Source organism: Hylobates moloch, unplaced genomic scaffold (assembly GCF_009828535.3).
Source record: "Hylobates moloch isolate HMO894 unplaced genomic scaffold, HMol_V3 SCAFFOLD_24, whole genome shotgun sequence".
Classification (NCBI taxonomy): domain Eukaryota; kingdom Metazoa; phylum Chordata; class Mammalia; order Primates; family Hylobatidae; genus Hylobates; species Hylobates moloch.
This window is the reverse complement of record NW_026652299.1, coordinates 2,733,826-2,756,817: the sequence shown is the minus strand read 5'-3', so window position 1 is coordinate 2,756,817 and position 22,992 is coordinate 2,733,826. Positions and strand designations below refer to the sequence as shown.

At 39.9% G+C, this 22,992-nt stretch overlaps 1 protein-coding gene across 7 annotated transcripts in view; it reads left to right on the top strand.

Moving 5' to 3' along the window:
- The window catches only part of LYPD6B (LY6/PLAUR domain containing 6B), a 178,295-nt gene that overhangs the window by 69,778 nt on the left and 85,525 nt on the right, over positions 1 to 22,992 (top strand). For 2 of the 7 annotated variants that reach the window (XM_032145932.2, XM_032145934.2), the window contains exons 2-3: positions 10,428 to 10,488; positions 22,577 to 22,646. The exons of 2 other annotated variants lie outside the window; for them this stretch is intronic. The gene's annotated coding sequence lies outside the window, so the exon portion shown is untranslated. The remainder of the gene's footprint in view (positions 1 to 10,427; positions 10,489 to 22,576; positions 22,647 to 22,992) is intronic. 3 more of the 7 variants (XM_032145936.2, XM_032145935.2, XM_032145933.2) reach the window with 2 other exon arrangements.

Here is a 22,992-nt window from a genome sequence, read left to right as displayed (position 1 = left end):
TGTCATATATTTTACTTATACATATGTAAGGGTCCCCACGATACATTATTATTTTTGTTTAAACAGCCAGATATTTATTAAAAAGAGTTAAATAATAAGAAAATATATTACGCATTTATCTATGTGGTTACAATTTCTGGTACTTTTCATTCCTTTATGTAGATTTATATGTCCACTTGGTGTCAGTTTATTTTAAATTGAAAGACTTCCTTTGATAGTTCTTGTGGTGCAGATCTTAAAGCTTTTGTACGTCTGAAAGTCGTCATTTCACTTCGGTTTTTGAAATACACATTAGGTTGATAGTTTTTCTTTTTTCTTTCAGCACTTTAAAGATGTTGTTCCGCCATCTGCTTGCTTGCATTGTTTCTGATAAGAAATCTGTTGTCCTCCTGATCTTTGTCCCTCTGTGCACAATTTGCCCTTTTTCTCTGGCTACTTTTTAATTCTTTTTTTAATCATTGGCTTTGAGCAGTTTTATTATTGTGTGCCTTCCTGTAGTTGTATTCATGTTTCTTGTGCACAAGGTTCATTTACTGTCTCAAATCTGTAAGTTTATAATATTCATCAAATTGGAAACATTTTAACTTATGTATCTTCAAATATTTTTTCTGTTCCCCGTTCTCAGTTCTTAAAATAATTCCAATTACATGTAGTATTTTAGGCTGCTTAAAGTTGTCCTTCAGTTCACTTATGTTCCCTTTATTTATTTATTATTTATTTTTTTGAGATGAAGTCTACCCAGGCTGTAGTGCAGTGGCATGATCTTGGCTAACCGCAAACTCTGCCTCCCAGGTTCAAGCGATTCTCCTGCCTCAGCCTCCTAAGTAGCTGGGATTACAGCTGCATGCCACCATGCCCAGCTTATTTTTGTATTTTTAGTAGAGATGGGGTTTCACTATATTGGCCAGGCTGGTCTCGAACTCCTGACCTCAAGTTATCCACCCATCTCAGCCTCCCAAAGTGCTGGGATTACAGGCATGAGCCACCATACCTGGCCACGTTCTTTTCTTTTAAAAAGATTCTTTTCCTTCTCTGTTTTATTTTGGATGGTTTCTATTACTATATTGTCAAGTCATCTCATCTTTTGTTCTGCAATATCTAATTATCCATTAATCCCATCCAATGTATTTTTTAACTTAGACATTGCAGAGTTTTTTAATTTGCAAATGTTTGATTTGGGGCTGTACTTTTCTATATATATTTCTACTTAACTTTTCAAAATATATGGAGTACAATTATAATAGTTTCAGTGCCTTTGTCTGATAATTCTAACATCTGTGTCTGTTCTGGGTGGTTTTGATTCATTTTCTCTTTTCATTATGGTTGCATTTTTCTGCTTATTATCATGCCTACTAATCTTTGCTTGGATGCCAGATATTGTGAATTTTACTTTGTTGGGTGCTGGATATTTTTGCATTCCTGTAAATATTCTTGAACCTTGTTTTAGGATGCAGTTAAATTTCTTGGAAATTTTGACATTCTTTTAATGTTTGCTAGGCAGGATCACAGCAGCATTTAGTCTAGGGCTAAGTACTCCCAAATATTGAGGGAAGTCCTTTCTGAGTACTGTATCATAAGACCTATGAGTTATGAGGTTTTTCAATCTGACTACTGAAAATGGCAACCTTACTTATTATGTAATTCCATTTTAATGTAAAAATATACATAGATTAGAGATACGTTTCTCTCATTTATTCAATGACTGTTTTTTGAATATGGACAATGTGAAAGATATCAAATGCAGAATAGCAAATAAAACAAAATCTTTCCTCTCAAAGAGTTTATATTCTATGTCTGGAGACAGACAATAGTTCTATATCAGGTAGTAATATGTACTTTGAAGAAAAATAAGGCAGAGTAAAAGGAGAGAACAATGGGGAGTGGAATAGGATGCAGTACTCTATATGTGTCTGGGAAGAACTCTCAAAAAGGCAATATTGAAGCAGAGACTAGAATAAAGTGAAGTAGCATGGCTGGTAGCTATCTGGTGGAAGGACACTACAGGTAAATGGACTACGAAGTGCTGAGGTAGAATAATAGGAGGAGAGCATGGTGTTAGCATTCGTGAGGATGGGCAAGGAGGCTAGTGTATTGGGGTGTACTGAGAAAGTAAGGGAGAGAATAGTATGAGGTGAAGTCAGAGGGACCCCCAGGAGGATGGGGGATCATGTAAGGCTTTGCTGTAGGTGGTATCAACTGTAGATTTTATTAAAAGGGGGATGGAAACCATTTAGTGGTTTCCAGAAAGGTAATGGTATGACCTGACTTACCTTTTTAAAGGGTACCTTTGTTGCTTTGTGGAGAATTGACTGTAGGTAAAGGGTAGAGCAGGGAGACCAAGTTGGAAGTTACTATAATCTTCCAGGCCTAAGGAGTTGGTAGTGGTGAAGGTGATGAAAAATCAGTCTGATTTGGGATATATTTAGAAGTTAGAGCTAGCAGGATTTGCTGATGAATTAGATGGTGGGATGGGGGTGGGGAGAGAGAGCTTAAGAGTGATTTCAAGGTTTTATTATTGTTGTGTGTCTCTTCCTCTAACATTTACTAGGATGGAGAAGATTTGGAGTGGAGAATTAGAAGTTCAGTTTTGACATGGTGAGTTTGAGATTTTCTGTAAAGTGTTAAGGAGGCAGTTGGACACACATGTCTGAAGTTCAGGGGAAAAGTCTGGCCTAGAGACATAAATTTGAGTGTCATCAGCATATAGAAGGCATTTAAAGGTTAGGTCTGAATGAGACCACATAGAAAGTAAGTATAGATAGAGAATGAGAGATGACTAAAGATTGGGGTTGTCCAACATTTAAAGGTCAGGAAGATGAGGAAGAGCCATTATAGGAGACCAAGAAGAAATGGCCAAACAGGCACAATGAGATCCAAGACAGTGATATCCTAGGAGCCAAGAGAAGAAAGTGTTTCAAGAAAGAGGATGTGATATACTATGTCAATTGCTGCTCAAAGTTGAGGAAAATAAGGTCTTAGAACTAACGTTGAGATTTGACAATGTGGAAGACATCGGGACCTTGACAAGGGCAGTCTGTTGAAGTGGTAAGAATGCAAGTCTGATTGGAGTGGATTCAAGAGAGAATGGAGGAGAGGAAGTGGTAACAGTGAGCATAGGCAGCTGTTGAAGTTGTGTTGTAAAGGGGAACACAAAAATGGGTTGTAAGGAGATGCATGTCTGACTGACTTAGGTGTCTTAGAGGAGACATGAAAAAAAGTTCCCTGTAGTCACCTCTGAAAGACAGATTGAGTGGACCTTGGTATGGAAAGGATAGAGGAAAATTGTACTTTGCCCTTTATAACTTTATATGCTATTTGATTTTTTTTCCCAATCAAGTTGCAGTGCTCTTGTTCAGACGCAACCCTCACAAGGTTTAATATGTGAAAATACATATAAAGATAGAATATGGTATACATAGTACATTTAGGTTAAACGAAAAGCTATGCAGAGAAAAGACAGGAAGAAATGCATAAAGTCTTAAAAATACTATTATATGGTAGAAATAGAATGAGTTTGGGAATCTGGAAGTACTTGGGACTAAAATCTGGCTCCTATACACATCCCTTAATGTCTCTCACCCTTGGTTTCCTTTTTTGTAATATGTATATAAAAATACTACCATCATTAATGGTTAGTATGAGGTTTAAATGGAATGACTTAAATGTTAAGTGCCTGAAAATTAGTAGGTTCTTGGGCCATTATATTATTCCTTCAAACTTTCTGTCTCTTTTAAAAGGGGCAAAAATATTCATACATTACTAGTGTAATTAATTATTGAAAACGAACTGGAACAACTGTTGCTGTAATGTTAGCAGTGTTTGGTTCTAGGTGATGGGAATATAACTGATGGTTATTTTCCATTCAGTATAGTTTCTGTGTTTGTAGAACCAATAGGCCAAAATAAACAAAGAGTTCCTTTAAATAGAAACACCAGGTGATATGTATTTTTTCTGCCCAGTTTACTGACTTGTTGAACAGGAGAAGAAGGCAGATAGAAGGTATAGTAGGAGAGGAATGAAAGTTTACATGGTACCTACCATCGGCAAAATCAGGTGGAGAAAATGGAATGCATCAGAAAAATAAATTAATGAAAATGTATTTTTATTTATAGATATCCTTTAAGATTTCATCTGCTCCCTAAGTTGTACCTCAGCATAGACCTTTAGATTTGTAAGGAGGTTGGCTTGTAAAGATGGTCTTAGTTTTTCTATTGTCTTTGTTTCATTATTTACAGAGTTCCCTTTCACTTTCAGAGGTGTCCTAGTTTGGATGTTGAAGTATGTGATACCCCTACTTAAAGGATATGGAACGCTTAAAAGTTTTCAAAGGACTCAATCATGCTCTTGGATGGTTTTGCTCGAAGATTTGTGTTTTATGATGGGGAGAAGGATGGAAGGATATCAAGGTCAACTTTTAGATGTAAAATTCTGAGATGAAGTCAAGAAAGATAAATAGCATTTGAGATGGGAAGAGACTCTACTGCCAAGTTTTCTGTCCTGGCTAAATGGGCAGTATAACGTTGGGCTCTTCATATACACCAGGGGGAACAATATTAAGTGAAATACGTGGCAATCGGTAAGGCACTATTCAAATGTAAAGTGCTTTCATGTGTGTATGCTGTTCCATTTGAGTCTCACTATAGTCTCTAGTGGGTTTTAAAAAAATAGATCTAGAAATTGCTATAATTGATTGATCTGGGAATAAAACCCAGATTTCATGCTGTTTTAATTGGAACACTCATCTGGCACCTTCTCCACACTCTCTGGGCAGGGCTTTTTCTGACTGCCACAAAAACTGAGTTCAGTTGGCTTCCTGGAGTGAGCTGCATGGTTACTTTTCAGGAGATGAAATTATCTTCACTACATAAAGTGCCTTTGCTATGTAAGGTATTGACAAGATGGTGTAGAGTTTTGGACTGAAAATGCTCGTCCATTTCTAAGATGGAATATTAGGTGGTTGACAACTGTTAGATTTGGGTATGTGCCATTTATCTTGACACTGGACATTCCATTCCTTCCTCTTTCCCTCTGAAAGCTCAATAAAGCAAAGGGAAGGGAATCTGTGGACAGAACTTCAAGGGCTTGACCTGATACTAGTTGAGGCTCTTGTTTGTTACTTTACTCACATACCAGCCTCTAAATTCAGGATTCAAGTATGGAATTTAAGAATTGAAACAAAATAAGAGCTTATAGCTAATCACTCTTTCAACTCTTTTTCTGAGTACACAACCTTTGGAGAAAAGTCTTATCATTATAAGTAATGCTTTTATCTCAATGCCAAGTGATATTTCATTTTGACCTAAGAATCTAGGATATACATTTCTTTTGGAAAAGTGTTAGCATTTTGTGCTGCTGAATTAAATCACTCATGATAAAGGAAACCCCCAGTGCAGTTCTTCCCTGCTATCCTAAAACCATATCAAGACCCCACATATCTGAGAGAAAGAAATTGTACCTTAAGGCTTAACACAGAAGTCATGAAGACTGGTTTCCATTAGAGCTGGGCTGTCAGCAGCCTCCAAATTAAAACTGTTGGGAATGTTGAAATTTCAAGTTCAGTGTTAACATGAAGGGAGTTCACACACTACTGTTCTAAGGGCTAATCTTTAGTGATAGATGCAGAGACAGGAGATTCCAGTGTTCTTAGGAAAACCCAAGCGTTCTTCCATCCTAAGCCTTTTTGGCTTTCATTTTAATGTCAGCCAGTCATTGCCAAGACTATGTTTGAGAGGACTACTTCTAGCTTTTTCAAAGGGTCTTCTTTTGTCTAATGTTCTTAGAGAATCATGTAGTATTCTATTCTGTGATATTTTAGATATACCATAAGACTACAGATATCAGTGGTCCTAATTTTTCCCCTAGTTAATGTCAACATGGACTTGTAGAAGCTGGGAGGCAATCCTCACTATAGTGATTTAAATTATTATTATTTTTTTTAGATGGAGTCTCGCTCTGTTGTCCAGGCTGGAGTGCAGTGGCACGGTCTCAGCTCACTGCAGCCTCTGCCTCCAGGTTCAATTGATTCTCCTGCCTCGGCCTCCCAAGTGTCTGGGATTACAGGCGCTTGCCACCACACCCAGCTAATTTTTGTATTTTTAGTAGAGATGGGGTTTCACCATGTTGGCCAGGCTGGTCTTGAACTCCTGACCTCAAGTGATCCTCTCGCCTTGGCCTCCCAAAGTGCTGGGATTACAGGTGTGAGCCACCATGCCCAGCCTACAGTGATTTAAATTAAATATTACCACTAATTAGATAAGTTGTTTAAACTTTTGATGCTTCAATTTCCACATCTGTAAATGGAAATTCTATGCAGTTTTCTATCTACCTTATTGGGATGTTTTCATGGTCAAATGGATGATTAGATGTCAGATCCTTTGAAAAACTACAATCCTGATTATAGTAGAAACAGAATGCTCACCCATGTCTGGTTTCTCTTCATGGGAAGACTCTTCTTCCTGATTCCCCTTGCAATTGGACAGGTCTTATGATTCTTGCTGGCCATTGAGTTGTGCTTGAACATGAGCCACTTTTGAGCCAGATCACTTAATTACTTATGTGAGACCTGTCAGGACTCTCTTCCTCTGCTGTGGTGATTGTGGAATTGTTTAGAGTTGGGAATGTTTCACAGTTTAGAGCTATCTGGAAGCTAAGACAACACATGGAAGATATTTATCCAGGAGAGGTGACTAGACCCACCATAGGCTTTGAGGAAGCAAGAAATAGACCAATATATCAGTCTCCTCTTATCCGTGGTTTCACTTTCTGAGGTTTTGATTACCTACAGTCAGCCTCAGTTTGAAAATATTAAATGGAAAATTCCAGAAATAAACAATTTATAAATTTTAAATTGTAGGCAGTTCTGAATAGTGTGACACAACCTCTCACTGTCACAAGTCATTTCTTTGTTCAGCATATACTTGCTTTATCTGCGACCTGCCTGTAGGCACCTTGGTTATCAGATCTACTGAGACCGTATTGCAGTGCTTGTGTTCAAGTTAATAGTAGCCGAACATTATGTCACAAAGCCTATGTCATTTACCTCATTCCATCTCATCATGTAGGCATTTTATCATCTCACATCATCACAAGAAAGATGAGTATAGTACAATAAGATATTTTGAGAGAGAGCCCATATTCACTTAACTTTTATTACAGTATATTGTTATGCTTGTTCTATTTATTGCTTTAAATATTTTATTGTGCCTAATTTCTAAATTAAACTTTATCATAGGTATGTATGTATAGGACAAAACATAGTATATGTAGGGTTTGGTACTATCTGCAGTTCCAGGCATCCAGTGAGCATCTTGGAATGTCTCTGACAAAGATAGGGGAGAACTACTGTACTGTGTCAGATCACTGAGATTGAGGGGTTGTTATCAGCAGAACCTAGCTTAACCATACTGCTGTAGGTATAAAGAATTCTTAAAATTGTTAATTGTGATTCTTAGTGAGATATCTCCTAACCCTCTGCAAATATTTACTACTAATTTGCTGTTGTGCCATTTTCTGACACCTATTAGATTTGAATCTGACCACTTTGACTCTTTTCTCATCCCCCCACACCCAAGACTCTCTCATGTTCTGGAAGTAACCTGAAGGAACGAACTGTATTAGCAGTCATGACATATTGGCAGTTACAACATAAAAGGATGGAAGCTAAATTCAAGAATTACTGTGCAGCCGGGCGTGGCGGCTCACGCCTGTAATCCCAGCACTTTGGGAGGCCAAGGCAGGTGGATCACTAGGTCAGGAGGTCGAGACCATCCTGGCTAACACGGTGAAACCTCATCTCTACTAAAAATACAAAAAATTAGCCGGGTGTGGTGGCAGGTGCCTGTAGTCCCAGCTACTCAGGAGGCTGAGGCAGGAGAATGGCGTGAACTCGGGAGGCGGAGCTTGCAGTGAGCCGAGATGGAGCCACTGCACTCCAGCCTGGGCGACAGAGCGAGACTCTGTCTCAAAAAAAAAAAAAAAGAAAGAAGTACTGTGCCTGACATATAATGGGCACTCAGCAAACATTTATTGACAATAGAAAGAGAAATTGGATGATATGTGGATGTTACCAGTGATTTCATGTGGCAAAATCTAGTAAATGTTTAGTTCTCATCTTCCTTGACCTTGTAAACAGGGTTTGGAGCTTTTCACCACTCTCTCTTTCTCAAAACTCTTTGATCCTTGGCTTCCTGGACATCAGAAGCTTCTAGTTTCCCCGCTATCCTAGTAGCCACTGCTTGGTCTCCTTTGCAGAATCCCCCTCTTCCTAATATCTAAATACTCTAGTGCCCTAGAGCTCAGTCTTTGGGCCCCTTCTTGTTTACCTGAGTCTCTCAGTCATGTCTGCTGTTTTACTATTGAGTGATTTCCTTTTATTGATTTATACATTCTCTTTTATATGGAGAGTAGTAACCCTCAGTCTGTCCTACATTGCTGATAATTTTCCTCATTTGTTAGTAGCTTTTTACTTTATAGTTCTTAATATACTACATATTTAGTATATTTATAGTTTTTCATAGACAATGTACATTTTTATATAATCGTATATGTCATTCGTCTTTTTTTTGAGACTTTTTGAATCTCCCTCTGTCGCCCAGGCAACAGTGAAGTGGTTCGATCTTGGCTCACTGAAATCTCTGCCTCCCGGGTTCAAGAGATTCTCGTGCCTCAGCCTCCTGAGTAGCTGGGGCTACAGGCGAGCACCACCATGCCTAGCTAATTTTTATATTTCTAGTAGAGATGGGGTTTTGCCATGTTAGCCAGGCTGGTCTCAAACTCTGGATCTCAAGTGATCAGCCCACCTCAGCCTCCCAAAGTGCTGGGATTACAGGTGTGATTTACTGTGGCTGACCTCATTCCTTTTTTTTTTTTTTTTTTTTTAAGGCTTTTGGAATTAGTGTGGCATTTTGGGGATTTGTCAATGTGTGAAGTGGTTATGCTTAATATATGTGCCTTGTCTGTATATTAAAGCCACTTTATATAGCAGGACCTTGTTGCTTGTCTGTCATTTTTGTCCATGTAGCTGTATGGTGAAGGGTCAAGTTGTTCCAATTTAGTCTTGCCAAATTATCCTTGTTACTATAATAATCATCTATTGCTATGTAACAAAGTACTCCAAAATTTAGTGTTGTAAAGCACCAATAATCACTTATTATCTTTCGTGGTTTCTCTGAATTCAGGAATTCAGAAGTGGCTTGGCTGGGCAGTTGTGGATTAGAGTCTCTCACTAGGTTATAGTCACATCTAGGCTAGGGCTGTGGTCATCTGAAGGTCGGAAGATTCATTTCTAAGCTGGCAGTTGATGTTAGCAAGTTGGTCCTTCTCCATGTGGATCTCTTTACAGAGCTGTTTGAGTGTCCTCATGATGTGATGGTCGGCTTTCCCCAGAGCAAGTAATCCAAGAGACCAAGGCAGAAACTCCAATGTATTTTATGACAGCCTCAAAGTTCCACGTCATCATTTCCACCTAATTCTATTGGCTGCATAAGAGACTAGCCGGGCTTCAGTGTGTGTGCTGGGGCTGGGGCGGCTACATAGCTGTGACTACCAGGGGGTGCAGTCTCTGGGGACCACTACCGAGGCTGGGTACCATAGTAACCAAAGAGCACTTTTTATTTGAGATGTTTTCTTGCGTTTGATATATACTTTTAAATTGAGAATACAGGAATGCCAACTGATAAATACTGGATTTATACGAAGCACCGTTAACTTTGCGTTCTGTTAAGCAGAAAGAAAATGGATGAGTTTTTGCAGACTGTTTGCTCGAGTGAGACCCTCGGGGCAGAGGACACTTGAGGTTGCCTTAATGCAGGCCCTTCTGGTACACTTTTTGGGACTAATATTATTCTTGATTTTCTGCATCCTCCATCTGTCTCCGAATCCAAATATTTTGAAGAAAACAAATCAGAGGGAGGCAAGAAAATGTTCAAGACAGAGTAGAAATAGCTGCTAATAACAGCAATACTTACTTTATTTCTTGAGTGCTTGCTGTGTGCCAGATACGTCTCAGACCTTTTGCATAAGTGATATCTTATTTAGCTCTTTCACTGACCCCATTTTAACTATGACAAAACTGATGCTCAGAGTAATTTATTCAAGATCATGTAGCGAATGGTTAGGCTGAGATTTGAACCCAGGTCCGTCTGTTTCTAAAGGCTGCAGTTAATCTACTGCCTCTCACTGTATCCCATTGATATAAACACACAAACACAATGTTTGGGCATCAGAAAGTTGAAAAGTGGTAGAGTTGTGTATTATCTGGAAGGATCTGTCAAAGGTAAAAAATGCAGGAAAATGTAATCCCAGATACGAAAATACTCTGAAACTGAAAAGTGCTTTATAAATGTAAGGTGGCAGTGTTACTAATATTATTCAGCTCAGAGAAGTAAGAAAATGAATCATGTATAATTCCTCTATTTCTTTTCATTCAGATTATCGTGGAACACCTGCCCATTAATCTTGACCCTGTTAAAACAATAACTGCCTATCCAGGTAATACGTTGGAGTTAATGTGTCATTAAAGAAAATTATTATCACTTGGCTATGAAATGGGAATAGCAATATTTCAAGTTAATATGTATTTTAGACCAATAAATGTTTTAGTTTAAAAAAACTCTGCTAAAATGTACAATTTAGAAAGATATCAAACCATCATTTAAAATTAAGGCGTAAGAAGCTTTATGTCTGTAAATGTATTTTGTTGTAATGTCAATATGATATCATATTTGTCTTCCACACGAAGACATTGTCTTTCTGACAACTACTGTTTAAAGAGAATAGGCCTTGGGAATGGCGAAAGTATATTTCTTCTGGATCTTCCTGTCTTTTGACATGTACCTTTGTGGCGTGAACACATTAACGATGAACTCAGTTGACGGTCTTGAGGGTGAGGGATGATATGTAGCCTTCATTACATTGCCTTGGCTCCAGGCCCGTAGGCACCAGCAGCAAGAGCTTTGATTTCATTTTAAAAGGAGTTAGAAGAATGTGAAGAAGGTCATGGCCATCAATCTGTTATCACTCTACTAGATAGGATCTGTTTAAGGAGGAGCATGAAACATAGTCTATAAGCTCCAGTGAAGGCCCCCAAATGGCGATGTTCATCCTACCACTTCCTAATGAAAGTGTGCAATCTCTGGAACAGAGCTCACAAGCACTGCACAACAACAAATTGTCTAAGGAAATGCTTTCATTTTAAATTGTCCCAGCTAGAGCCAGCATATATAGGCAGTAGGTATAGTGAGGCATGTGGATGAAAGCAAAAAAAAAAATTTTGCAGTCCTGTTAGCTTTATTAAATGTACATTATTGTGAGTGGGTCAGTAGTCATCCTACTGCAGAGAAAAGGAATGGAGACTGAAGTTAGATGTTCTGCTTAAGGCTGCTTATTGATTGGAAGGCAGGGTATAGTCTTGGGGAGCCCTGAGCTCCCAGAATGCACCTCTGCTGTTACAAGCTATAGCCATGAGGTCTCTGAATATTATGTCCTTTGTTTTATTTCTTTTGTTTCATTTTTAAGGATATTTTAGAAAAGAAATGTATAGTACTTAGAATTTTGAGTTCTCCAACATAGGATTTACTTTTGTGAAATGTCATCTAACTTTTAGGGACATACGTGTATATGTATATATATATATATATATATTTTTTTTTTTTTTTTTTTTTTTTTTCCAGTGTATTCCAGTCTCCCAGGCTGGAGTACAGTGGTGCCATCTCGGCTCACTGCAAGCTCCACCTCCCGGGTTCACATTATTCTCCTGCCTCAGCCTCCCGAGTAGCTGGGACTACAGGCGCCCGCCACCACGCCTGCCTAATTTTTTCTATTTTTAGTAGAGACGGGGTTTCACCATGTTAGCCAGGATGGTCTCTATGGTCTCTATCTCCTGACCTTGTGATCTGCCCGCCTCAGCCTCCCAAAGTGCTAGGATTACAGGCGTGAGCCATGACACCCAGTCGCATATATATTTTTACATAATTAAAATTCTGATACACGCCCAAATATCTGTTCTACTTATCATTATTAATATAAACATTTTTTGCTACTATGCTACAAAGTCTTTTTTTTTTTTTTTTTTTTTTGAGACAGGGTCTTGCTCTGTCACCCAGGCTGGAGTGGGCAGTGGCGTGATCTCGGCTCATTGCAACCTCTGCCTCCCAAGATCAGGTGATCCTCCTGCCTCAGCTTCCCAAGTAACTGGGACTACAGGTGTGCGCCACCACACCCAGCTAATTTTTGTATTTTTAGTAGAGACAGGGTTTCACCATGTTGGCCAGGCTGTTCTCAAACTCCTAACCTCAAGTGATCCACCTGCTTTAGCCTCCCAAAGTGCTGTGATTACAAGTATGAGCCACCCCGCCTGGCAAAGTCTTAATGATATTTCAAGGTGGCATCATAATTCATTAAGTTGATATGTCATAATTTAACAATTCCCATCCTGTTGGACATATAGGTTGTTTCTAAAATTTCCTCTGCTGTAGATGACATGATACTAGTTTTCTTCATGAAGATAGCTTTTTTATTTCCTAAGGTACTGTTTTCTGAAGCTAAATTTTTTCAAGAGTGGATTTACAGGGTCCAGTTCACTTTTGGTTTTTATGCAATTTATCTCCATGGGTTTGCTTCCCTGAGAGATGGTGAGTGCTTTTTCTACTTTTTTATGTGGTTAACTTTCAAAACTCTAATCTGCATTTAGGAGTTCACATAGAGCTGATCTGACTGACCAAATCTGATGATTGTAGCAGTCCCAGCAGAACACAGAATTCACCCCACTGGTTCAGATGAAGAGGATGTCATGAAGGGCTATACTTACAGAAGTGTGTGCAGGGTTAAAGAGCAAACAAGGGACTCCAACAGTGGAAAGTCATGTCCAGCTGTGGGCTGAAGGGATGAGAGAGGGACATAGTGTTTCATGAGGGCTCATGGCCAGCCCTGGGCTGAAGGGGTGGTAGAAGAAAGTAGTGTTCCATGAGCACTTAGAGCTGCAGCCATAGAGAAGCAGGACCTGCCGGGGCCGGGGCTGTGGAAGGACACAGCTTTCACCAGAGATGCTGCAGTGAAGCACCCAAGGATTGGAGGGAAAACCTCAACCTCCCATTCCTCTTTCCCTCCAGTCTCATGCTAGTGCCTCCCACTGACAGAACCCAACCAAAAGTCACCTGGCACAGGACCCTGGGTGGTGCTGCCTTTAGGAGTCACCCTCCTGGAACACAGAGCAGGGCCAATAATGGATCCAGTGCTGGTGGAGGTGAAGGGGCAAATGGAAATACCCCAAACGAGAAAGAAACAGACCAAAACAAACTATCATCATAATTGTGGAAGTTTGTTTCAGTAGCAGCACTGGTGACCCATTTAGTGAAATCTAAAGCATGGTTCATATTTCACAACCCTCTGGACTGCAGTCTTCCAGAAAGGCCTTAAATATTACATCCATTTTACCATGAAAACTGGGTCGCAGTGGGAAAGCTGGGGGCTCCTGAAAGAGCACTCAGCACTGCCAAGATCGTGTCACAAGTCCGTGGGCGCTGTGCTTGCTCTGTGGCCATCTTTCTAGTCATCTTGTGTTAGCTCCGATTTTACTCTTTATAATAGCTGTTTCAGTTCTGCTCCAGCTCCTAACCCCACCCCTCCAGGTTTTGATGGAGGCATGTTTCTCATTTCTTTTTTCTTTTTTTTAAAATTATTATTATTATTTTCTTTTTCTTTTTTTTATTATACTTTAACTTCTAGGGTACATGTGCACAATGTGCAGGTTTGTTACATATGTATACATGTGCCATGTTGGTGTGCTGCCCCCATTAACTCGTCATTTACATTAGTTATTCCTCCTAATGCTATCCCTCCCCCCTCCCCCCTCCCCCCTCCCTCCACCCCATGACAGACCCCGGTGTGTGATGTCCCCCACCCTGTGTCCAAGTGTTCTCATTGTTCAGTTCCCACCTATGAGTGAGAGTATGTTTCTTATTTCAGTACATACTCAGGGCAGCTTGTCTGTGTAACCACATGGACACCAGACAGCATTCCACAGGGCAGTTTCTCACTTTGGGGGCTGAGGGCCTCTGAACATTTATGGACTTCGGGGAATTGTGAGTCCTCTATACAGATTTTCACATGTTGCTTTTATTCGGATGGCAATAAAAATTTAAGATAGGCATATTCTGGATCATTTGGATGACTACCTTATAACTGAGTACTGTGACATGGTTTCAGTGTCTGCACCTACATTAGGTTTCTGTTCAAATTAGTGTCAAGCAGGACCACTTTCAATGTGGAGTGTTCTTAAGAAAAAATCACGGTAGATTTAATTTGATCCCAAAGCACTGTTTACATTCAAAGAGCAAGTGCCCACACAGCAGGCTGATGAAGAAAGGTTTCACAGTAGTTCCAGAAGGGAAGGTGGCAGGAGAATTCAGTCATCACGTGGAACAGGATGCTTGCTGAGCTCCAGAAACTCCATGCCACAGTGATCAGTACCATACAGCTCCTCATTTGGGCAGCAGTGTGGTTTCAGCAGAATATCATCCAGCATGTTAAATTAATGCTTTTAACTTAACTTGAATGCTATTGGCTTTATGATTTTGGTTGTACTTATTTATGCATGTTCTGTGGTGTTGGTAGCTGAAAGGTAGTATGTCTAAGGATTTTGGGCCTGGTTTTATGTTGGTTGTTTTCTAAGTAACACCCTAATAATGATAATTAGAGTTAACATTATGGGAATTCAAGGGAAGATCTTTAAAAAAAGATCTGTACGTAACTAAAGTTGGACAATTACTATGCGGAGGAAAGGGCACTAAACTGGTAATCTTGGCCTTTGTGTCCTCTTCGTGAGAAAAGGAAAGAAAAGAGAAGGGAGGGAGGAAGAAAAGAACAATTTAAAAACGCTGTACACACCTGTGATCCCAGCACTTTGGGAGGCTGAGGCAGGCAGGTCACGAGGTCAAGAGATCGAGACCATCCTGGCCAACATGGTGAAACCCTGTCTCTACTAAAAATACAAAAATCACCTGGGCGTGGTGGCACACACCCCCAGCTACTCACTTGGGAGGCTGAGGCAGGAGAATCGCTTGAACCTGGGAGGCAGAGCTTGCGGTGAGCTGAGATTGCACCACCGCACTCCAGCCTGGCCGACAGAGAGAGACTTTGTCTCTAAATAAATAAATAAATAATTTTAAAATGCTGTAAAAGACCACAAGTCTTCACCCCAAGAATTCATGAAGTTTTGGATGATTTAGTAGCACATATTTAGGAAATGTAATACTCACCTGATGTTATCCAAGGAGGTCCCACGGGCTCCTTTGCTGTGTGCTTTTCTAGTTAAGCACCCACTCCTATGGAATCCAAGGGCCATTCTTCCTATTTTTACCATAACCAAGCAGCGTACTGAACTCTCATAAATATTTACTCACTAATTTTCTGAAGTACTAATTCCTTTTGTTGAAAATATTAAAGAATGTCTTGTCCTTTTCATTCTTCACTGCGTTAACCCCTCCAGGAATATGGCTTGTAAATACAACACTTCTTGGGGGATGCCAATATATAGTCCCTTTTGGGGCTGAGACCAACTACCTTGTAATTATCAATGACAGTTTTTCTGCTGGGCAGAGAACGTTGTCTCCTCTTTGCATATAGCAGATAATTGTTATCAATGCTCAGGGCAATTATATATGTGCATGTGGGAAACCCAGGTAATGGTGTGTTTGGTGGTTAAGTGCATGGTCTGTTTTTTTGGCAGGGGTTCTAAACCCATGATGTTAAGTGGGCATCACATGATACCATGAACAGGTGTGCATGCTGGAGCAGCTCAGCATTCTCAACTAGGGTTGTCCTTAGCAACCCACGAGAGTAGCATCACTTCTAACAGTTCTGAAGTTGCGTTAGCCAGGCAACTATTAGCTGTTATTGCCACTGCTCACTAATTCCTCTAATGGAGTTCATCAGAAATAGAGCCCATGAAAATATTAGATAGTTCATAAATAATTTGGAACTGGCACTTAAATGTGTTACACATTTTCTCCCCGGCCAACTGACCTTTCTACTTGCTTGCTTTAGGATTACGTAAAAAGGAGCCCGAATTCCACAAGTTAGGGTTCCAATTGCAGTGTTGCTCATCCCCAACTCTTTTCCTGCCTCCCCCTCCCTGTACCAACCCCCACTGTCCAAGTGGTCAGGAAACGTGATGAAGAAATGGCCACAAGAAACTTCTGTAGGTCATTTTCCTAGAACCCAACATTCAGGTAGACCCAGGCTCAGCAACCAGGTTACAAAGAAGCCTTTGAAGGATAGTCTTTCTGTGATTTATTATTTTCTAAGAAGAAAGTTGGTGTGGATCGATGTGGTCAGACTGCATCTAGCAGAAAAATTCCAGGAGGAAATTGGGTTCTTCCGGTCAAACAGAAACTTTTCATGTTGCCTCATTTCCGCCATCCCAAACCTCTGGATTGGTAAAACCCAGGAACTCAAACACATCTTACCTCCCAGTCAGTGCTGTAACTTCACAAATCACTAATCTCCAAGCCTGTTTGCCAAAGTCAAACAACGCCTGGCCCCGACAAAGCCCTTCACAAACAAAGCCACACCTGGCCTGCAAGTTAGGATAAGTAGATTACTCTCTAGACACAGCTGAAAGTTTAAGCTGCCAAAACACTCTTTCCTCTTCCTGGAGAGTTTTTCTTTGCTCTAAGCCCCTCTTCCACCCAGGGAAGCCACCCTGCCTCCAGGGGCCATGGGATTCCTCCGGAGAATTTAATTCTGTCAGGAAACAAGTCAACCTCTCCCCCGTCACAACTGTGGAGGGCAGGCTTGGCTGGAGTGGATTAGGTTAGGAGGGAAAGTGGTGAGAAGTCCTGGCTCGAGGTCTTGGTGGATTAGGGCTATGATACCACTTTCTCCCACTGTGAATAAAGTTGGTATCCTAACCCCATTTCCAAACAACTCAGGCATCTTGGAGTACTTTAACTCCAATCACTCTCTCTTGAATTATATGCTATTGTTGCCCGATATTTTAGTTCTGACTCCTTTTACCACCACAGTGTAAATATTTTTTGTTTTACAGAGACAGTTTAAAAATACTCATTTAAGATTACCTACCTATGTACCAACTTTTCTGCTCCTTGACATTCCTTATCTCCTCTTTCCTAAAGTAAGGTCTTTAGAAATTCTTTTGAAGTTTTGTTGATAGTAAACTCTGTTATTGTGTATAAGAAAATATATTTCTTTGTCATTCTTAAAAAATTTCTTCATTGGGTGTTCTAGTTAAGACTTATTTTCGGCCGGGCGCGGTGGCTCACGCCTGTAATCCCAGCACTTTGGGGGGCCGAGGCGGGCGGATCACGAGGTCAGGAGATCGAGACCATCCTGGCTAACACAGTGAAACCCCTTCTCTACTAAAAATACAAAAAACTAGCCGGGCGAGGTGGCGGGCACCTGTAGTCCCAGCTACGCAGGAGGCTGAGGCAGGAGGATGGCGTGAACCTGGGAGGTGGAGCCTGCAGTGAGCCGAGATCGCGCCACTGCACTCCAACCTGGGCGACAGCGAGACTCCATCTCTTACCCAGAACTTCAGACATGTGAGTACTTATTTTCTCCTACCACTTTGAAGATAACTATTGTCAGTTTATAGGTAAATAAGTACAACTGACCCTTGAACTTGAGAAGAGATGCTTAAACTCTTCGTAATTAAACAAATGCAAGGGAAAATGAAAGGAAGATAGCTGCTATCTTCTGACTTCAGTTGTGGCTGTTGAGAAATTAGCCATCAGTCTAATTGCTGACCTCTTTTCTGGCTGCCTTCATAATATTGTGGTTGCTTTTGGTATTCTGTAGGATCATTTCAATGTCCCTAGATGTGGAATATAGTTGACTCTTGGACAATGGTGGGCTTAGGGATGCTGACCCCTCTGCATGGTTGAAAATCCATGTATGATTTCTGACTCCCCCAAAACTTAACTACTTAATAGCCTACTGTTGGCCAGAAGCCTTACCAATAAACAGTCAATGCATACTTATTTTGTATGTTATATGTATTATATGTTGTATTCTTACAATAAAGTAAACCAGAGAAAAGAAAATGCTATTACAAAAACCATAAGGAAGAGAAAATATATTTACCATTGATTAAGTGAAAAGTACGGATAAAGGTCCTCATCCTTGTCATCTTTACATTGAGTCAGCTGAGGAGGAAAAGAGAGGAGGGGATCGGTCTTGCATCTCAAGGGTGGGAGAGGCAGAAGAAAATCCATGTATAAGTGCATCCACACAGTTCAAACCTGTGTCATTCAAGGGTCAACCGTACTTTTGATTTCTTCTGCTTGGGATATAGGGTGTTTCTGCATCTTTGGATTGGTGTCTTTCACCAGTTCTAGAAAAACCCTGGCGATTGTGTCGCAAAATTACCTCTCCTCCATTCTCTATTCTCTCCTTCTAGGACGTCCATTAGACTTGTGTTCAACCTTCTTCTTCTGTGCTTCATGCCTCTTAATAGCCTCTTAATAATTTCCATCTCTTTATCTTTCTCTCTGTACTGCATTCTGGTAATTTTTTTTTTCATAAGCTTTGTCAGGTCAGTAATTCTCTATTCAGCTATATAAATCTGTGGTTTAATCGGTCCATTGAGTTTTCAGTTTTAATGATTTTATACTGTTGTTGTTTTGTAATTCTCTTTGGCTAGTTTGCAAATCTTTCTGGTCATTTTCTTAAAGTCTCTTTTTGTTTGTTCATTTTAATATTTCATATTTTATTATATGAAATATTTTATATATAGCAATATTCTGTGTCTGAGAATACTAGATATTTGGTAATTGAGGGTGTAATTCTGTTGTTTTTCATTTATGCCAACTCTCATTTCCATTGTTTTGTTTTCTTGTGTTTTGAGAAGTTATTTGTGTGAGCTTATATTTGATAAAATTTAACAATATCGAGGGCTCAAACTGAGAACTTTACTCCAGAAAATATTTAAATTTCTTGTGTCCTGGAACTTGGGATGAGGACTGATCTGGGACTGCATTAGTAACCTTTAAGGATCTTGACTTATTGCACAAGTCTCGGGTTCAGCTGCCCCACCATGTGAGGGTCCCAGCACTCAGTCTCCAGTTCCAGAGGACTTAGCAGCACCTGCTCCCTGGGCTACCCTGACTTGTGTGTGTGCTTGCCACTTACTATTTTGATTTTATATTTCCTTCCTTTCCTCCCCTCTTCCTTGTCTGTATGTATGTATGTGTGTATGTATGTGTGTATGTATGTGTGTATGTGTGTGTGTATGTGTGTATGTATGTATGTATGTGTGTGTGTATGTATGTATATATGTGTATGTATGTGTGTGTATGTATGTATGTGTATATCTATGTACTCTCTTGGGACATTTTCTTCAATTTTTTGGTAGTCATAAATGCATTATAAGATTGTTATATTTACCCAGGATCCTGTTATATTGTAGCAGGAAGACCTTGCCGAATATGTGCTAGGAGCAGAAAAATGGATCTCTTATAGAATACCCCCAGTTCCTTGTCTCCTTTCAGTTACAGCTAACTTGGGCCTAAGTGTCAAATGAGACCTGGAACTACTCTACTCTTGGTTTGTGGGGTATAATGGTGCCCAGCACAATTTCACATTCTACCTAATAATCTTTTTTGTTGGACTGATCACCTTGAAGTCATTGGCCAGAGATGTGTCTTCAAAATATAGTACTGCATAGGTAAATGATGATTTTTTTTAAAAAAGAAACAAATTAGACCCCATATTTGGTTATTCAACTCCTTTAAAAGATGTTTTCAGCTAACATATATCATTTACATGATTTCTTAAAAGAAAAAACATAACCTATTGCTTCTAAAATCTTTTTGTTTTTTCTTCTTGGAAATGATGTTGCCATCATTTGCTTCTTGAAAATCAAGCTTGAGTCTAATATTTCTTTTTGTACCTAGTCACATCTATCATGTAACAAACTTTACTGGAATTGAATTGCATTTTCTAGATGGTTTGACAGAGACCTGGATATGGCATTTAGGGATGTTCCATCAAATAGCATTTTAAATCTCCTGACAGGTCAGTCTTTAATTAGTAGAGCAGGTTATTTCGTTCAAATTGTAGATCCAAATCATGGACTTTAGGGATACTTTCTGAAAACTGCTTCCTTGTCCTAGTTCTAATCATTGGCACTGCCTTTTTTCCACATTGTTGTTGAGCAGTTACTGTAATTAGATGAGAGAGTCTCACAAGGATGGAAGTTGGAGATAGAACTGGGTTTTATTTGGTGTTAATCAAGACAGTCTTTAGTGTTTTTGTCTCACCTGGATAGAGACTATTGAAAGAAATGTGTGAGGCAATAAGCATTTCCTAATGAATGGTGGTAAGAGGGTCTTTGAATGTGAACATTTCCTAAATTTTATCTCTCAGAAAATAACCTTACAAAACAAGTCAAAATGTCTTAGGGAAATTACAGAGCCTTTGTATCAACAAAATAGCAACAGGATGCATTGTAGAAGGTTATGCATCTGTTCATTGCTCAGGTGCATAAGGAATACCAGTAAAGAACATATCACCTACTTTTACTTTGCTTTTGAGAGACTGCTCTATTTTTTATCTTGCCTAGTGTTCTGATCCCCTTGGTTGTAACCATAAGAAAATCCGATGAGAATTATGTAGGCCATCTGCCCTAACTTCACAAATGAGAGAAAAGGAGACTTTACCTGGGGAACCTCATCTCTTTTCTGATGAAAAATGATGAGTAATCTGTGATTGCTTGAAATACAATGTTGAATGGGTGAATAACAAAGGGCATGTGAGATTTGTGGGGTTGATTGCATGCTTCCTAAAACTCAGCATATATGGCACATCCTTTAAACACAAAAAGGTCCTCTGCTGGTTATCTGCCAGGGACATGCAAGGGAAGAATGACCAAAATCCATATGTTTAGGACAGTTCTTGAGAAAGTCATCTCCTATAGACTTTTAAGATGCTAATAAGAAAACAAATAAATTTAAGAGCTATAGCAGGTGAAGTTAATTAGGGTATAAATGATTTCAACAAGCTTAGGAATTTACAAAATATAGGAAGCAGGATGTTTCTTGAGAGTGTGGCCTAAAACACTTCAGACAAATGCCAGGCCTGGGCTACCCTCTGAATATGTGTCCCAACCCATACTTTAGGGAACCCCTCCTCAAACTCTCCATCTGAAAATCTCATCTTTGGGATGGATGCAGTGAACTCCTTCCTGCTGAAGCATAAATGACTAATAAGCTTTGTGGATTTCCTCCTCCTGGTTTATAACTGGAGACAATCTTTAAGTCAACGGAATGCAGCCTCAGTTGTGTACTAGCCAAGTGTATCTCCTTGGAGGAAGTGGTGAGCAGTTCTAAGTGCTATTTAGAGTTATAATGCTTTTCCTGTGGTGTATGCAGCATCCCCAGCTGCTGGTGCTGTGATGAGGTAGGTGAGACTTATGGTGGACTTTATGCAGACTTCTTGATGGGGCTTTGTAGGCAGAGCAGAGAGCCTGTATAACTCATCTTTGTATTGTTCATTTCTAATTCAATGCCTGGTTCAAGATAGAAACTCTGTAAGTACTGGCTGTTGAATGGAGGTCAGCCTGGGACCTGCCAACAAGGCGTGATGTCTGGGAAGGAAGAAGGAGGAGGTATATACACAGGTGCCTGGACTTCTGCTTCCACTTCATCTCAGGCTCTCATCTTTGGTCCAGGAGCCTGGGTACTACAGGCTTTGTGCTCCAATTAAGTGGATACACCCCCCTCTTTCCTGTAGGCCCCTAGGAGGCCACCTTGACCAGAGCTCCGAATGGCAGCTTTTCTCCCTCCAACTCTTAAGTCTGTGATTTTCTGAGCCTTGGATTCATCAGGACACACAGGGAAGATTTGTTCCCCCGTGAGGCTGTTGCTGAGGACAGTTTGTGCCCATCTACTGATCTGTCCCCCAGCCTTTGTTCTCAAAATGGCAAATTTCCAGATGTGTGACATTTTTATTATTCTAGGGGAAAAAACTCTTTAAATGCCTTTTGAAGGGGAGGAGAAGAGAAGTCGCTAGTTTAATTTGGGCAGAGTGGTTTGGCTTGGGTCCTATAGCCATATCATAATAAGTCTTTATTTAGGCACACATCCATGGAGTAATTAATCCAGGAGGGGCAAAAGCTAGTTATTTATCTTAGGTACCTGACAAGTTCTGTTTTATACCTGGAGGTAAAGTTGAAGATGCATGTTCACAACCAAAAACTTCTGCATCTAAAAGAGAGTATTAGGCCTTGTCCCATTAACTTACAACAGAGCTGGATTAAGTGATTTTCTGTGACTGGGGAAAGGAGTATTGACTGCATTCTCCTTCCTAATTCCTGCAGACACTAAAAATGTGTATCCACTCCATCTATGTCCTGCCAAATCTTTCTACCCAAGGACAAGAGGCCGCTGTACAAAATCTGGTCTTTTCTTGTACCTGGTTTGTGGTTAGGAAAGGTTATTGAGCCTAAGGACCTCTTTATGATGTGTCCCCAGCCTAAAACCCCCTACTTACTTAAAATCCCTTTATCCCAAATGTCTACAATATCAGTCATAATGATACCTTTTCATGTTCATTTGTTTAGATATGCCACACTTCTGCCTGCTGTTGGCAACCCTCCTGGACTAGGCTGCCCCGTTAATCACATGGATGTTGTGAGTATTATGTTCACAAGTGGTGTAGAGAAGATATTTTTATTTAACTATGGATCCTCACCACATGAGCTACTCATGCTTAGCAAAAATATATTAAACATTTGTGATCTGGAGTTTCATTAATCTCAGGGATTACGCTGCTTGTTCATTGGTTAAATAATGTGGTTTCAGTATCTTCCCCTAATCATATTGACTTTTTATGAAAGAACTTTTGACACAAAGCTGTGTCTCAGAATGTTTTGACGTAAAGGTAGCTGCTGATCTTAATTTGCAATTGTGGATTCATTTCATCTTGTATGCTTTTATGTTATAGGTTTCTTAATGTTGCCAGCATGAAAGTGCTTCA